General features: G+C 34.5%; 5 non-coding genes and 5 pseudogenes across 5 annotated transcripts; all 10 read left to right on the forward strand.

Annotated features, from left to right (window-relative positions):
- Positions 1-556: 556 nt before the first annotated feature.
- Positions 557-631, forward strand: LOC132224440 (small nucleolar RNA SNORD113/SNORD114 family; annotated as a pseudogene).
- A 788-nt stretch (positions 632-1,419) lies between these two features.
- Positions 1,420-1,496, forward strand: LOC132224494 (small nucleolar RNA SNORD113/SNORD114 family; annotated as a pseudogene).
- Positions 1,497-8,348: 6,852 nt separating this feature from the next.
- On the forward strand, positions 8,349-8,424 carry LOC132224491 (small nucleolar RNA SNORD113/SNORD114 family; annotated as a pseudogene).
- Positions 8,425-9,272: 848 nt separating this feature from the next.
- LOC132224522 (small nucleolar RNA SNORD113/SNORD114 family) lies at positions 9,273-9,342 on the forward strand. The gene has a single exon (XR_009450695.1). It is a non-coding gene; the product is annotated as a small nucleolar RNA SNORD113/SNORD114 family (small nucleolar RNA).
- A 1,271-nt stretch (positions 9,343-10,613) lies between these two features.
- On the forward strand, positions 10,614-10,685 carry LOC132224582 (small nucleolar RNA SNORD113/SNORD114 family). The gene has a single exon (XR_009450698.1). It is a non-coding gene; the product is annotated as a small nucleolar RNA SNORD113/SNORD114 family (small nucleolar RNA).
- Positions 10,686-13,158: 2,473 nt separating this feature from the next.
- On the forward strand, positions 13,159-13,230 carry LOC132224559 (small nucleolar RNA SNORD113/SNORD114 family). The gene has a single exon (XR_009450696.1). It is a non-coding gene; the product is annotated as a small nucleolar RNA SNORD113/SNORD114 family (small nucleolar RNA).
- An 863-nt stretch (positions 13,231-14,093) lies between these two features.
- On the forward strand, positions 14,094-14,166 carry LOC132224464 (small nucleolar RNA SNORD113/SNORD114 family; annotated as a pseudogene).
- A 1,544-nt stretch (positions 14,167-15,710) lies between these two features.
- Positions 15,711-15,778, forward strand: LOC132224566 (small nucleolar RNA SNORD113/SNORD114 family). Its single transcript, XR_009450697.1, has one exon. It is a non-coding gene; the product is annotated as a small nucleolar RNA SNORD113/SNORD114 family (small nucleolar RNA).
- A 666-nt stretch (positions 15,779-16,444) lies between these two features.
- Positions 16,445-16,513, forward strand: LOC132224474 (small nucleolar RNA SNORD113/SNORD114 family). Its single transcript, XR_009450687.1, has one exon. It is a non-coding gene; the product is annotated as a small nucleolar RNA SNORD113/SNORD114 family (small nucleolar RNA).
- An 813-nt stretch (positions 16,514-17,326) lies between these two features.
- LOC132224546 (small nucleolar RNA SNORD113/SNORD114 family) lies at positions 17,327-17,399 on the forward strand (annotated as a pseudogene).
- Positions 17,400-18,008: the final 609 nt, after the last annotated feature.

The following is an 18,008-nucleotide window of genomic DNA, read 5'->3' on the forward strand; positions in this document are numbered from 1 at the left end:
GGTTCCAGTACCTTCCATCTTCGATCTTATTCTGGTCACTAAAAGCATGATATTAAGTATTAGCCCACATAACTATCTTCTAAATGATTGACTAAATGTAAGGTGCGGTAATGTTTCCGTCCTGTTATCATCTCCTTTGCTTTGCACTTCTCAGAACGAAACCACCTGAAGGGGACTCAGCATCTGTTGTGTTCAGAAGCTCCATGGAGCGGCATGAAGGCCAGTGTGAGTAATAATCAAAGGTCTTGTCTTGGTCAGGGAAGTTTGTTTAGGGATATCACTGTAGTAATTTAAAAAGTGGAAAAAAGACCAACCATGGTCCAATGATGAAACTGGAAATGTACGAAACATTATGTTGACTACCTTACCTTTGGAATAATGGGGATGATTAATGAAAAGAGGTATAATCAGTAAGCCATTGGTCCGAAAGGAGTGTGACAACAATCTTTAGGCTCTTGTCCTTGCATTTTTGTGATTCACACACGTGTTTAATTATTAGTAGTGGATTGAACACTTAACAACTGTAGGTGAGAATGAGGAAAAAGAGACCCCAAACTGGACCAATGATGATCACTGATGGCATATGAAGGAGGTACTATGATTGCTATGTGTCTGGAAGTCTGAGGTCCAAAACGAAACAAAATCTAGTCTGTTTCCTCTCTCATTAGGAATATGCAAGGAAATTGTTGTTGTCATGTTGGATTCATGGATTTCTAGTATATTACTATTAATGTCAATGAATCAATGATAGAACCAATAAACAGATATATCACTAAATAAAACAAGGATGAAGACTTATCAAGTATATATATAGTGATGCAAGAAATACAGTCAACATAAAATGAAAAACTGATGTTAAGAAAGAAATGGACCAAGTGCATTACCTCTTTTCTAAGGATTATATGAACACTGACACTGAGAATTAATATACAGTTTAATTAGCCTGTGTCAGTCTTGAGTTGACGATGTTAATTTTTAATATGTATATTTATATTTTATATGTATGTGTTCTGAAGAAGTGAATACCTAAATAACTGATAAAATGAAATGAGAAAGAAATTGACTAATGGAGAAAAGGTTTCAATTTTTAATTATCTGCTCTGTCTTGTGCTCCTCAGAATCAACATGCTCAAGCTGACTTAAGTGTTTTCCATGGTAACAAGATCTATGGTTTCCTCTGTGTAAAGCATTGAGATGAAATGTGAGTAAAGGTTACAGTTCTTGTGTTTGTTTAAGAATTTTTTAAAAGGGTATTCATTGTATTGCTAAAAGTGTGAAATGAAAGCCCCACACCGACCACAGGAAATGATAAATAGGAGATATTATGAGGCATTATAGTTACTAATGCAGATTTGAAATATTGATGGTAATTAATGAGAGAGAGAGAACAATGAGGATGAGGACAAACAGGCCACAGCGTTGACCAATGATGACTGTTGCTGGAGGAAGAGTCACGGAGATGATGAATACAATGTGTCTGAGACTCTGAGGTCCGATAAAGAGAGGCATCGTCGAGTGCCTTTGAACTGATCCTATAGACAGATATTAGAGAATTAAAAGGGACCATTTCCTTGGTTCATTTTCATGAATTTTGATCCCATTTTAATAAACGGTTCAAAAAGAACCAATGAATAAGAATAAATAAGATGAAGAGGATGAGACAATAAACATTTCAAATGCTTATTGAAAATACTGTCATTCATTAAGAAATGTAAATGGTTCAGTTGCCTTCCCTCTTTGGTTAAGAATGATACAGACGGTAAATAATAGTCCAAGTTTTTAATTCGTGGTCTGTGTCAAGTTTGATATTGTTTGGTTTGTTCATGAGTACATATTATATCCTTGAGTGACTGGCTAAGTGGAAGGTGATGTGTGCCTCAGTCTCTCAATTTCGTTACAATCTTCTCTGCTTTGTATTCCTCAGCATGGACACGCTGTAGCTGACCGAGCCCTGGGCCATCATAGGAGCTCCACTGGTCGGCCCTCTGTCGAGGTGCATGTAAGTCATAGCCATGCTCTTCTCCTGGTTCAGATTGTTTGTTTAGAGTATTCACTGGAATGCTATCAAATGGCATTAAATATGTTCAAAGAAGACTAGTCATGCTCGCATAAGAAGTATGGAGTTGACATGAAACTTGATGTTGATTAATGGGTATTTGTATCAATGAAGCTGATTAATTACATAGGCATATTCATTGAGGCAAATGCTTCTATAGATAAAGATTAGAGATATTGAGAGACTTGTCCTTGAGTATTTTTTATTCACAGATGTGTTTATTATTAGTGAATTGACAAATTGTTCAGTAAACAGGTATAGATGAGAATGAAGAAAAGAATTCCAGCCTGTCACAGCGATGACGACTGGCATCATATGACTCAGACATGTACAGTAAAAACGGATGTGTTTGGAACTCTGAGGTCTCAACACAAAGGAACCGAGTCCCTTCTTTCTGTTAGAAGTGATTGTATAGACAGATGTCAGGAATTGACAGAGCTCTTGTTCTTGGTTTTGTGTTCATAAATATTACAAAATATTATTATAAAAGAATAAATGACAAAATAAATATGGATGAAGAGGGTGAGGTATGGTTCATTGTTAAAATGTATAGAAGAAAAATAATACTGATGTCTATTGCAATCACTATCAAATGGATCAAGTGTATTACATCTTTGATTAAGAATGAGATATATAATGATAAGTAATAGTTACTGCTCTGAGTCAGTTACAATTCTGATGTTTAATTTATTAAGAAAGAACAAATATATCTGATCATTAATCAGTGAATAATGAAACGTAGGAGTCAGGGAGCAATGGAGATTAGGTCTCATCTTTCTGTTCCCTTTTGTGCTCTGTACTCCTCAGAGTGGGTGCTCTGGGGCTGACTCCAGCATCGTCGCTTGTCACGAGCTCTGTGGTTGCCTCTATTTGTAAGTACGTTCTTGTCTCAGTTCCAACATTTTTTTTAATGGCTATTCACCGTATCATTAAAAAGTGTGAAATATAATCAAAGAAAGCCAACTCTAGCCCAGTGACAAATGTGAGATTTCTTTTATTCATTGATGTAACATTGATTATGTCGATGAATATATATACAAAGAATATTCATTCTTCAATTAGAGATTTATGTAAGAATGATTTGATACAAAGATTAGGGATATTAAGGCTTTTCTTGAGTTTTTATGAATAATAGGACCTTAAAATTATATTGATAAATGAATAAATTACTCTGTAGAAATTATAGAAAATATTAGAGAAAAAGAGGGACAGTGACATCGTGGATCAACGATGACTCCTGGTGGTGTGTGAGTTACATACGCTCAACACGTATCTGGCTTCCAACACAAACGCATACTAGTCCATTGCCCTGTTTGAAGGGATCCCCTACAATTCAGGAATCTATGAGCATCTTGTTTTTTATTTACTTTCATGTACTGTCATTCTATTTATAACTGGATCAATGAAATAATCAATAAAAACATATAGGTAAAGATGAAGATCATGAGAATTGCCCAAATATAAAGATATGTAGTTAGATAGGAAATACTCTGCATCTATATAGAAAAAACTCCTGCACATTAGGAAATAATGGTCGACAGGTGTTACCTCTTTGGCTATAGATTCTGTAGTTAGCATTTCATAGTAATAGACAATGTTCCAATTCTGTGTCCGTGGCAAGGTCACTGTTATTTGCTCACTTGGGAGAATTTAGAAATTTCTCCATATTGCTAATTATCCTAAATGACTAATCAAAAGTTATATGCAAGGATTAGTAGATAAGACATCTCAATCTTTTTTAACCACCTACTATGCTCTGTTCTCCAGGACGGACCCACCCTAACTGATTTCAGGATTCTTCTGTGGTGATGGTCTCGACCATAGATCTCTGTGTCAGTGAGTAATATTCACGTTCTTGTCTCAGTTTGGGTGGTTTAAGGGTATTCACTCTATTACTAAGAAGTGTGAAATATCATCAGTGCATGCCAATCAAAATGCAATTACTATGAAACACTGTGTTTATTTATATACAAATCCTTGAGGTTATTTAACAAAAGGGATGAGCTGCTGAGGGAAATAATTCTATAGACAGATGGAAGAGATTAGTCCCTGCCAATCATGGATGAATAATAAAGAGGTTACACTGAAGAAAGTACATTGACTAATCCATATACTCAACACTGAGGTTCATTAGCAGAACAGACCTAGACTATTTGCTCTTTAGAAAATGATTTTGTATCATATGTTTAGGGATATTAAAGCTACTTCAAAAATTAATTTGTTATATATTTATTATTAATGAATTAATGATTTCTCTCTTCACAAAATGACACTAAATGAAGAACAAGAGGGTGAATACTGAGTCAGTACTGTGCCCTGGTGGCAGGTGAGTCAAGGGCAAATACTGCTCACCTAGAACTCCGAGGTCCAGTGCAAAACAGATTTGATATCTCATTAAAAGTTCATGCAATAATAACTACACAAATGTCTGAACAAATGAAGGATAAATGGGTCGAATGTGGAAGGAAGATGGCATACGTAATGAAACAAACATCATCCCCAGTCCCTTTCAGAGAACTGAAGTCCATTTACAATATGGAGAGGCTTTTGTACCTAAGCAGAAGGGAGAGGTATTTGCCAGTGTTCATGTCCTGGGCTGTAACTGTGTAGCAGGTGTTTTTTAAAGACTTAATTTAATAGTCAAACGATTATATAATTTAATCAATTAACTACATTAAAGATGGCCGAGCATGAACCGGTGACAAAAATATGTTCCATGACAGTTAAGACCAATCCATTTGGCTTCACTGTGCCCCATGGGTGATCATTCCACAATGTAAATCAAATCATCACGCTGTGCACCTTAAAGATTTCCAACGTTGTCAATTTTTCCTCATGGAATTTGGAAAAAGTATATTATTCCCCAATACTCATGCCAGTTAGCACCTGCAGTTACAGTCAGTTAGTTATCATTTTGAGTTTGTGCACAGACATACTGATTTTCTCATCAGTAATTAACAAACAGGTGAATAATTTAATAAGGTAAAGGTGACAGAGCTCCTGACCAGTGACGAGTATATGTTGAAACCTCATCCTTCATCAGTTCTACTCATGTTATGTCCTCCTTATGAAAAAAAATTGCTCTCATTAGTTGTATTGAAGGGAGTTAAATAGACAGAGATATACAATACCATTTCTGTTCTGGGTTCCTGGGAAGTTAAATAGTTTTGATTTTGTTTAAAAATTAATAGTCTCCAAATACCCAAATGACTAAGAAAATGAAATGAGAAAGGAATGTCTTAATATTGTATTATCTGTATTGCTTATACTCAGAGCGAAGGCACCTAGCGGATGTAGTACTTTTGCCATGGCAAGAACTCTGTGGGGAGCATGGAGACCAGTGTGAGTAATAGCGAACTCTCTTGTGTTGGTATGGGTGACTTGTTTAAGAACATTAACTGTATTGTTCATAAAATGTGTTAAGTATAATAAAAGAAGTTAACCATGGCCCACTATGGGGTTCATGTGGAACATATGTTCCTTAATAGATTTATGCAACACTAACATTGACTAATGATAGTTTTGAGGGAAATTATTCTGTAGACAGATGTTAGGGAGACTTAAGAGCATTGTTCTTGAATTATTGTGATCATGTAAATTTATTTTGTTATTATTAGTCAAATGAAAGTTAGTAAATCAAGAAACATGGATGAGGGAAAGGGCAAATCTTGGAGTCATGATGGACCCCTAGTAGGGTCATGGGCAATGAAGAGGATGTGTCTGCAATTGTCAGGGCCAATGCAGAAGAGATCTAGTCTATGTCTCTGTTGGGACTGAACCTCTGGAAAGGTTAAGATTAAGAATACACAAAGATCTTGTTTTTGGACTTCTGTGCCTCATTAATTTTTACTGTATTATGAAAAAATCAATAAGTAATCTATATAATTACATAAATGAATACAGACGAAGAATGTGAAGCATTGTCTAATTATAAAATAATGACATGAGACAAGAAATGCCATTAATATAATGGCCCTTAGGAAACCAGTGGATTAAGGGTGTTACCTCTTTCCCTAACAGGAACAGTAGGTGTTACTGCTTCAGATCAGTGGTGAATTCTACGTTGTTCTTTCTTTTAGAAGAGACAGTTAATTATTAAAATCAACTAGTAAATATTTAAATGATTAAGAGTATGACAGGTGGGAAACAATGATCAATGCAGAGAATGTCTTCACCTGTTTTTCATCTGCTATGCTTTGTATTCCTCAGGGTAGATGCTCGCTGCTGGTAAGGTTCTGCTCTGATCCCCGTGATCAAAAACATTGTAGTTACCTCTGTGTGGGGACCACTGTGAGTTATAGTCACATTCCTTGATGAGGCTGGTGGTTTGCCCAACGGTATTTATTGTATAAAAACCTGTGAAATATAATCACAAAAGTCCAACCATAGACTACTTATGAAGCTGGTATTGATAGCATGATTTGATGAATTGATACATGAATCATTGAGGCCAAATACAGAAAGAGATCTAATCTCTCTAAGAAATAATTCTATAGGCAGAGGTTAGGGAGTTTCAAGAAACTTGGGTTTTTACCATTGATTAATTTACTTTGTGATTATTAGTGAATTATTGAATTAATCTCAAAAAGGTGAAGAATAAAAGGGCAAAACCTGGAATAATGTTGGTGAGTGGTGCTTATGAGCACGTACAATGAATATTATGTGTCTGGAACCCTGAGGTGGTGCAGCACAAAAGGAATCTAGTCCACTCCAGTTGTTTGAAGGGAACGTAGACACATGTCAGGAATATAGAAGATCATTTTCTTGGGCTTGTGGCCATGTATTTTTAACATTATAAATTACAGAATAAATGAACAAATAAACAAATGGAAAAAGATGAAGAGGACGAAGCTTTATTTATTATTAAAATATCTAATAAATAAAAATGATATTAATATAAGTTGGAATGAATAGTAAATACACCAGGTGTATTACATTTCGACGAAGTATGATATATACTATAGATAGTGTTAAGAAATAGTTAAAATTTTGACAATTAATTTTTTAAGAGAAGGATAAGTATATATTACTATTTGAAATAATTACCCAAATAACTGTGTATGTGAATGGTGGATGGATCAATAGAGAAAAATGTCTCAATCTTTTTATCACCTTCTGCTTGGTACTTTTCAGAAGAGATGGAGCTGATTTCAGCTTCTGCTGTGATCAAGATGGTCATGTTGCCTCTGTGTCAAGAAAGAGACTAACGTGAGTAATGAATAGTCCAAGATGTTATCTTGGTTCAGGTCACTCGATTAAGAGTATGCACAGTGTCATTAAAATTATTAAATTAATTAAAAACTTAATTATTGTCCAAGCAATCAACGTGATATGGAACATGTTGGTTAATCCATAATGTAACATTGAGGTTGATTAATAGAAGAGATGTAATCTATATGGGAAGTGATTGTTTAGGCTGATGGTGGGGACATTCAAGGACCTTGCTCTTTGGTTCTTTTTTTGTGTGAATAATGTACTTATTTTGTTATCATTGAGTAATTAGTGGTTTAGTGATACCACTATAGACTTGAATGATCAAAAAAAGAGAAACCCCAACATGGACCAGTTTAGGTGAGTCATGGATGATGAAAAGAAGTGTCTGAAACTCTGAGATACAGCACAATACATACTTAGTCATTCCTCTTTGGAAATGATGCTATAGACAGATGCCAGAAATAAACAAAGGTCATGTTCTTATTTTGAATTTGTAGATTTAGATTTATTATTATTAATGAATCCTGGATAAACTCATCAAATAAAAATAATACTTAGATAAAGGAGAAAGTGAGGCATTGTCCAATTATGATCATGTTGTGATATAAGACATACTACATTAAATTAAAAAAAAACATCGATGCCCATTTAGATATAAATTGATCAAAGGTTTTACTTCTTTGGCCAAGGATTATGTAGATGAGGATAATTAAGTCAATTTTATTCTTCTAGATCAGTTTCAAGTTTGAGGTTGGTCCCGTTGTCAATAGGTAAAAATACATAATGAAGAATTAACAAATACCTACCCAACTTAGTAAATGATAGGTGGGAAGGAAGTTCCCATGTAGATGAATTCTTTTTTTTATTGACTGCACTGCTCTGTGCTCCTCAGAATGGACCCACTCGAGATGACGTCAGTGTCTTCCCTGGCCTCCCGCCCTCTGTTCGCCTCTGTATGTCAGGAGCATGGACCCCATTGTGAGTGATGGTCAAAGTTCTTGTGTTGGTTTGGGTGAGAGTGTGAATTAATGAATTAATAAACAAGTTGGAAATGAACAAAGGGAATGTGTGCTAGTCCTGGACCCGTGATGAGAACCAGTAGCATTTGAGGAGAGGATGATAAATTTCAATGTGTCTGAAACTCTGAGGTCCAGCGCAGAGCAACCAGTGCCTTCTCTTCGTTTGAAAGGATCCCATAGACAGAACTTAGGAATATGCAAGGATGGTTTTGGTCTTAGGGTTTATTTTATTCTATTATTATAATTGGATAAATGTAATAATCAATAAAAAACATATAAATAAGCATGAATGAAGTATTGTCCAATTATAAAAATACATTGTGGGGTAAAGAGTACTATTAATAAATTTGGACTGTTAAGTGCTAGTCAATGTTCATTTCCTAGGTGAGGGACAAGTTCTAAGTTGTTTATTTCCTTAGTAGAAATTGAAATAAATGTACTCTAGATTAATGAGTGACTAAATCACTAAATTTTTTTATCATTGCTGTGTTCTATACTCCTCAGGAAGGACACATTTGGGCTGATTGCAGCATCTTCCATGGTCATAGCCCTGTGGTTGCATCGGTGTGTGAGGAGCATGGAGAGTCACGTGAGTAGTGGTCAGTGTTCTTGGATTGGATTGGGTGTTTTAAAAAAATTCTTTTTATTATTAAAAGTATTAAATATAATCAAAGAAGCCCAATCATGTCAATATCACATGTTACTTATATGAAACCATATGATGACTAATTTACATATGAAACACTGAGTTCAGTTAATGAAAGAGTTTGGTTTCAGTGGAAATGATTCAATAGATGGATGGTGGAGGCGGCAATGGGGACAAAATGGGAGACACCTGTAGTACTCCCCAAAATAAAAATAAATAAAAAATGGATGTCAGAGATATTCCAGGATATTATTTGTGATTTTTCTTCATTTATGTTTATTTTTATATTAGTGAATTTAACCAATAAGAAACATAGATGACAGTTGGTAAGAAGAGCAAATCCAATGATGATGACTCCTGGCATATAAGTCATATGCAATGAATACCACTGGAACTCTGAGGTCCAATAAAAAATGAATCCTTTTCATGTGGCTGAAATACCAGGATATACAGGGTCCTATTTTGTTTTTCACTCATTTGTATTCTATAAATATAATTGAATCAGTGACTATACCAATAAATGATGGGGTAAAACATCTTCCAATTATACAAATATGTGGTCTGATAAGAAATACTATTCATATATAGTGTGAACACTGAAGGTCAATGAAAATAAACAGTATAAGGACGCTGTTTATTTTTGCTAAATTTGATATAGATAGTAATGAGCAACAACCAATGTTCATAGTCTGTCAGTGTCCATATTGGTTTTGTTTAGTCACTTAAGAGCAAGGAAAATAGACACAATCACCAATTACCAATTATGTACATGGCTGACTAAATAATGGTGCAATTGGGACCAGTGGAGATAATGTCTTGATTGCTTCTTTGGTTTGTTGTGCGTTGTACTCCATAGAATGGATGCACTGCATCTGATGTCAACATCTTCCCTGGGAAAGCGCTCTGGGACTGCGTCTGTATTAGGAGCATGGAGGCCACTGTGAGTAATAGCCAATGTTCTTTTTGCTTTAAGTGTGTTTTATTTTTTAAGATTTTCCCTGTATTATTAAAAAGTGTAACTATCTATATAATAAAAGGATAAGTGACCTTTACAGCGTAAGGACCAGAAGGACGGGTCGCTGTGATGCGCACTGACCACCATGGGGCAGACGCTCCGCCCCGGAGCTGCCCCCTGGTGGTCAGTAGGCTCCCACAGAAGAGTGCAGCGCAGCCAGAAGCCGGGCTCAAGGCTGGCTTGTGCAGTGGCCATGGCAGGAGCCTCTCCCACCTCCACGGCTGCATGAAGGAGCAGCGAGACGAGTGGTAAGGAGTAGTGAGCAGGGGTGTGGTAAGGCATGAGGGGGTCCCGGACTGTGAGAGAGATGCCTACCAGCTCCCCACAAGAGGTCCATGACATCCCCCAAGGGGTTCCGGAATGCAAGAGGATGCAGGCCGGGCTGAGGTACCCCCTTCTCCCCCGCCCCTGTGCACACATTTCAGGCACTGTGCCTCTATTAATCAAAGAAGATTAGAGATGTCACTGTTAAATATCATATTACCATGAAACATTGTGTTGATTAATCCATATATGAAACACTGAGCTCAGTTAATGATAAGAGTCTGGTCTTAGTGGAAGTGATTATAAAACTGGATGTTAGAGATACCTAAAAATCTCACTCTTGTTTTTTTTTTTTTTTTGAGATTTATGTAGATGACAATACAGAATGAAGGCCACCCCTGGACCAACAATGATCACTGGTGCATTGTGGGGCATATGAGCTCAATAGGTATCTGGAAGTCTGACATCCAACACAAATGGAGTCCGGCACGTTTTTCTTTTATGACAGGAACCTGTGGACAGATGTCAGGAATATAAAAGGATCTCGTTCTTGGTCTTTGAGTTCATGAATTTTAAAAATATTATTATTAAGGATTTAATGGCAGCATAAATAGACAAATGTATAAATGAATAAAGATGAGGAGCATGAAGCTTTGTTCATGAATAAAATATGTAATAATGAAAAAATGAATATCAATATAAATGGGAAAGGTTAAAAAAGGGCCAAGGGTATTATGTATTTGACGAAGGATGGCATCCACACTGACAGGTAACAATGATTGCCCTCAGTCAGGTATTAAGTTTGAAGTTCATTTTATTAAGAGAAAAATAAATAAATATCACCATTAATTAATAAACCCTCAAATGACTGTAAATGAATAGTGGAAAATATGGTACAATGGGGAAAATGTCTTAATCTTCTTTTTGGGTAAACATATAGTTGAATTTTAAAAATATATTCTGATTATTTATGACGTATCTGGCTAATGTATTGTTTTACATTTTTGTGATGACCAATATATTTGTATGTACTATTCATGTATTTCTAAGTTGACTTTTGTGCTTCTTTATTGTTTTTTTCTGTTTGTTACACTCCCTTCTTGGTTCATATTTGATTAGTTATGTTTGTCTCCTAATTTAACTATTTTCTATACTAATCTGATATACATTCATTCTAATTATATTTCTATAGGTAGTATCTTTACATTTTAATGAGTATGTTTACATTGAATTATAAAAATAGTATCTTTTATTCTTTTGTCTGCTTGTACATTTCAGAATGAATGCACCAAACTGATTTCAGCATCTGCTCTGATTGAGATGATGGTAGAGAAGAGACCAAGGTGAAAAGTAGGTGAAGATTTTACCTTGTTTGGATGATTTTTAAAAAAAGTATTCATAGTATTATTATAAAGTAATAAATATAATAAAAAACGTCAGTGTGAATCAAGTACAAATATGTTATAAAATATGTTGATTCATTGATAATGTGCAACATTGAAGTCAATTAATGTAAAAGATATAACCTATGTATGTAGTACAGAGCTAGGTTTAATCAAGGATCTTTTTCTTGTGATTTTATGAATTATGTATTTATTTTATTAGCAATGAATTAGTGCTTTAATAATCACATATAGAGAAACCAATGAAGGAAAAGAGACCCAGAAATGGATCAATTATGATGACTGGTCACATAGAATCATATATGGTGAGTGTGAGGTGTCTATAACTCTTGTGTTCACAAGAAACACAATCTGGTTTATCTTCTCTTGTAAATGACCCCATGGGTTGTTGTTAGGAATATACAAAAATTATGTTCTCATTTTGAGTTCATAGATTTAGATTTATTATCATTAATGAATCAATAGTCAAACCATTAAGAATGTAATAAACAACTAAAGAGAAAAGAGTGAGAGACATTGTCCAGCTAGGAATATATGTCATGAGGCAATAAAATTACAATCATACTTATGAAGCCATAAGTGGAAGTAGCATATGCCTTTTTGGCTAAGAACCATATAGACAGTGATGAGTAAGAGTCAATATTATTTTGCTCTTGATCAGTCTCAATTTTAAAATTATCTGTTGTTCAGAGAAAATATGTTACAATATGAAAAATTAATCAATGTCTAAGTGAATAAATAAAATGTAGAACACAAGGATCAGTGGAGGTAAAGTTTGAAAACTTTTTATCTTCTGCTCTCCTCTGTACTCCATAGAGTGGACACACTCGAGCTGATTTAAGGATTCTTCCATGATCACACCAGGTGGGCAAGGGTCAGTATATTTATATATTGCCTAATAATGATCACAATGAAGTTTAGTTTAACATTGGTTACCATATATAGTTATAAAATATGTTTTTGGGTGAAGAAAACTTTTAAGATTTATTATCTTACCAACTTTCCTTTGTTAAGATAAAAATTATACATTAAAATATAAGTACCTTAATACTGAGTCAATGAAACTCAGAAAGCAAGAGTTGGCCTCCGTTTTCCTTTACCATCTTCCCTTCTCTGTCCTCTTCAGAACGCAGACACGCTAGATGACGTATGCACCTTTCTCGGTCACAGACCCGTTGGTTCCCACTTTAGAGTAGGAGCTCGAGGATTAATGTGAGTTAGGGTTGAAATTATTTTCTTGGTTTCAGCGTGGTTGTTGTTGCTTTAAGTTTATTCCCCGTATTATTAAGTGTGAAGTATCAGTAAAGAAGGCAACTGTATCTGTTAAATATGGACTATAAGAAAAATTATATCCGGTAATGCATCATGGGAACAGGTGATAATAAAGAGATATATTGCTGTGAGAGTAAATGTATATTAAGTTTAAAGATACGAGGGCTCATCTTGTTTTTTGTGAATATTAGGCTTTCAGAATTATTATTATTGGACTAACATTTAATCAATATACAAATAGAATATAATGAGGAAATGAGAGAGAATAGTGAATTGATGATGGCTACTGTTGGCCTAGGAGTTACCTGGGGCAAATACATGTCTGGAACTCTGAGTTCCAATTTAATTACTATAGTCCATTCCCATCTCACAGGAATCTTCTAGACAGTTGACAGGAAGATCCTAAGATCTTGTTTCTGGTCTTAGTGTTCATGTATTCTCATCTATTATTATAATTGGATAAATTATAGAATCTATAAATAAACATAAATAAAAACAGATCAATGAAGTAGTGTCCAATTATAAAAATATGTAAGGAGGCAGGAAATAGTATTCATATATTATGCAAATCATGAAGTTCAATTAGAAACATATGACACATTACTGTTACCTGTATAGTTAAAGGATACATCATAGAAAATGCTCATAGTCTGGGTGAGTGGTCCAATTAAAATTTGTTTTCTTAGGAGAAAAAGTATATACCAAATCAATGATTGCTCAAATGACTGACCATGTGAGAGGTGAAAAGCAAATTTCAATGAACAGAAGGTCTCAACCATTTATATCATCTTCTCTGCTTCGTACTCCTCAGGACAAGTACACTGGGTCTGCTGTAAGGTTATTCCTTGGCCAGGAGCCATAGAATTGCACCTCTGCTTTAGGAGCTTGGAGACCAATGTGAGTCATAATGAAAGTTCTTATTTTGGTTTGGGTGGTCTGTATTAATAAAAGTATGACAGACTCAAGATGGCCAGTTGCATCCTCGTGGCCAAAATGGGATTAATAGGCAGCATTATATTAAATAATTCATATATGAAAAATGTTAATAAATATGACAGATGTGATGATGGTTTCAGGCACAATTAGGGCTATCAAGACCCTTTTGAGTTCTTGTTAAATAATAGAGCTTTAATTTTTTATTTAGGGAATTAATGAATTAATCAATAAACTATATAGAAATGAATAAAGAGAAAGCATCCTTTTTTGGATCAATGATGCTAACTGCCAGAGTATGAGTCACGAATGATGAATAATATGTCTCCAACTCTGAGATCCAACACAGAAGGAATGGGTTCTTTCTCTGTCTGCATTTTCATTCTTAATTATAATTGGACCAATGATTTATCAATGATCATATATATATATGGTAGTTGCATTGTCCAATTTAAAACATATGGGTAGGCAATAAATTCAATTAACATAATTGAAAACAGTGAAAGTCCAAAGAGAAACAAATGATCCATGACTCTGTAACCTCTTTGGCTTGGGATGCTATAGAGCAGTGATGGCGAACCTTTTGAGCTCGGCGTGTCAGCATTTTGAAAAACCCTAACTTAACTCTGGTGCCGTGTCACATGTAGAAATTTTTTGATATTTGCAACCATAGTAAAACAAAGACTTAGATTTTTGATATTTATTTTATCTATTTAAATGCCATTTAACAAAGAAAAATCAACCAAAAAAATGAGTTCGTGTGTCACCTCTGACATGCGTGTCATAGGTTCGCCATCACTGCTATAGCGGGTAAAATACAGACAGTGTTTATATTATTCTGTGTCAGTGGGAAGTTCACAATAGTTTTCCTGAAGGCCAATAACATAAATATACTCCAAATCATGAATGCCTAAATGACTGGTCACATGAAAGATGTGCAGGAAGGATCTGTGAAAAGAAGTCTGAACCTTTTGTCTCCTTCTGTTTGGACTCTTCCGAGCAGATGCTCCGGCTGATTTCAGCTCTGCCCTGGTGATGTTTGCTTTGTTGCCTCCACCTTAGGCGAGAGATCAAGGTGAGTAGTAATCAGAGATTTTGTCTTGTTGGGTTAATTTGTTTAAGAGTATTATTCATGATATTATTAAAATTTAATAATAGCAGCATTATTTACAGTTGCTCAGATCTGGAGGCAGCTGAAGTGCCCATCAGTAGAGTGGTAGATAAAAGAGTTGTGGGATATTTACACAATGGAATACTATACAGCTGTAAAAAAGAAGGATCTCTTACCCTTGGAAACAGCATGGAGGGACCTGGAGATTATTATGCTAAGTTAAATAAACCAGTGATAGAAAGATAAGTATCACATGATCTCATTTATCTGTGAAATCTAATGAAAAAAACAAATTGATGAACGAAATAGGTCCAGAGACATGGAAGCGTGAAACAGACTGATAAATCACACAGGGAAGGGGGTGGGTGGGAAGAGATTAACAAGAACCCATGCATAACCCATGGTCGAAGACAATAGTGTGGGGGAGGCCTGGGCTGGGGCAGGAGCCAGGTGGAGAGGGGCAAAGGAGTAAAATGAGGGACACCTGTAATATTCTCAACAAAAAAATTAATACATTTAATAAAAATTAATTTATTGCCCCATGCTAAATATGATATGAAACATTACATTGATTAATTGTAATTATGTAACATTGAGATTGATTAATGAGAAAGATAAAATCTATGTTGGCAGTTATTCTGTAGACAATAGTTAGATATGCTCAGAGTTGTTGGTTTTTCAGTTTTTGTTTATCATGTATGTATTTTATTATTGTCAATGAATCAATGATTTAATCAACACAAATGTAGAAATTAGTGAGGAGAAAGTTGGCCTCTATGGACCAATGATAATGACTGTGGCAGAGGAGTTATGGACACTGAATAATCTGGAACTGTGAGGTGCAAATATCTACATTATGAAACATAAAATTTTTAATGTTTAAAATACTTTTATTATATTTTTGGGATTCCATTGGTTAATAAAATTATATAGGTTTCAAGTGTACAGTTCTATAATACATCATCTATATATTGCATTGTGTGCCACCACCCACAGTCAAATCTTTTTAAGTAACTGCAAATATGAAATGTAGAAAGCAAGAATCAGTAAGGATTAAAGGCTTATTTATTTATTTATCTTCGATTGTGCTTTAGGCTTTTCAGAATGGACACATGTTAGCTGGCTAAGCATTGTTCTTTGCTGCCGAGCTATATGATTACATCTCTGTGAAAAGCACACGGACCGATGTGAGTAATAGCCACAGTTCTCATCTTGAGTTTAGCGATTGATTTTTTCAGTATATCATTAAAAAGTTTTACATAGGATTTCAGAAGGCCAGGTATAGCTCAGTGATAAATATTGGATTTTATGAAATATTAAATTGATTAATGCATAAGTGCAAAACAATATAATTTTTAAAAGATATTAGATTCCAGTTATAGGTTAGGGATATCATGACTCTTCCTGGGTTTATTTTGTATGTGTGAGTAATTAGGGTTTTAAAATTATTAGCGAATTATGAATTAATCAATAAACAGTGTAGAAATGAATGAAACAAATAGGGGTGATACTGGATCAGTGATGACTACTGGTGGCAAATGAGTCCTATATGATGACTACATGTTGAACTATAGGTCCAACATGAAATATAGTCCATGCCCGTTGTTTGAAGGGATCCCCTAGAAAGTTGTCAGGAATATATGAGGGTCTTGTTTTTGATTTTTATGTTTATGCATTTTCTGTCTATATAATTGAATCTATGAAATAATTAATAAGCAAACATAAATAAATAAAGATGGAGGTGGCAAAATATTGTCAAATTATAAAAGTAGGTGTTTAGTCAAGGTATATTTTAATGTATATTTAAAACACTGATTTTGGTAAGGGATTATATGGTATTAGGTCATTATTCTTTGACTAAGGATGATACAGGTATTGATAAGTGGTAGTTAATATTCATATCTGTCAGTGGTCAGATCAATATTGTTCATTGACTCATGGGAAATTAAAATATATATTGTTCTAATGTAGATTACATGAACGAGTGACTCAGTGAAAGGTGAAATGCAATGACTAATGACAAAGTATCTCAATTTTTTTTTAATTATCTGTTCTGCCTTGAACTTAGCTTGTTCACATCTAAGATGATTTCAGCATTTCATGATCAGAAGCTCTATGGTTCCATCTCAGTGTTAAAAGCATGGGGACCAATGTGAGTAATAGTCAAAGTACTTTTCTTGGTTTTGTGTGTTTGTTTAAAAAGGTTTTCACTGCATTATTAAAAATGTCATATAAAATAAAAATTATAACCATGGCCTATCAAGCATTATATTAAGTTAATTAATGAAAGATTTATAGTCAGTGGAAGTTTTTTTTTTTACTTTTTGTGATCTTTGTTTTTAGTTAACAAAGTAATCAGTAAAAGCATTAATGAATACAATAAGGAAGTAACCTGTACCAATGATGGTAATTGGTCAAGTACAAGTCTTGGATGATGAATATTATAGGTCTGAAACTGAGGTCCAACATGGAACATAAATCTATTCTTTTAGTTGGAATTGCTTCCATAAAGAGATGTCAAGAATATACAGTGATCATATTCTTGTGAGAATTTCCTAGATGTAGATTTATTATTAATGCTACTGGTATATTGGTGGAACCATTCAACAAACATAAATAAGTATTTAAAAAATAAGAAGGTGAGGCCTGATCTAACTTTTAGTGTGTGGTGATGCCTCTTAAGAGATAAATGGATAGAGGTCTCACCTCTTTGACTGAGTCATAAATACCCTTCTAAGGAAGAATCCATTGTATTCTTCTTGGTCTTAAAGATTGTGTTTTTCCTTTTGTAAGATATATGTATATATATCAAAAGAAAAATAAATCAATAGTGAATTGATGAAATATGGAAAGAAAGCATCAGTGATGATGGGCTCTTTCTCTCTTTATTTGATTTTATCACCTTCTACTCTGTTCTCCTGAGAGTGGAAACACTCAGGCTGAGTAGAGCATCTTCCATGGTCATGAGCTGCGTGGTTGTCTCTATATAAGAAGATGAAATTTAATGTGAGTAACAGTAAAAATTCTTTTCTTAGTTGCTGTGTTTTTCAAAAAGTTAATTCACAGTTTTATTAG

The sequence above is a fragment of the Myotis daubentonii genome, chromosome 1 (genome assembly GCF_963259705.1).
Source record: "Myotis daubentonii chromosome 1, mMyoDau2.1, whole genome shotgun sequence".
NCBI classification, from domain to species: domain Eukaryota; kingdom Metazoa; phylum Chordata; class Mammalia; order Chiroptera; family Vespertilionidae; genus Myotis; species Myotis daubentonii.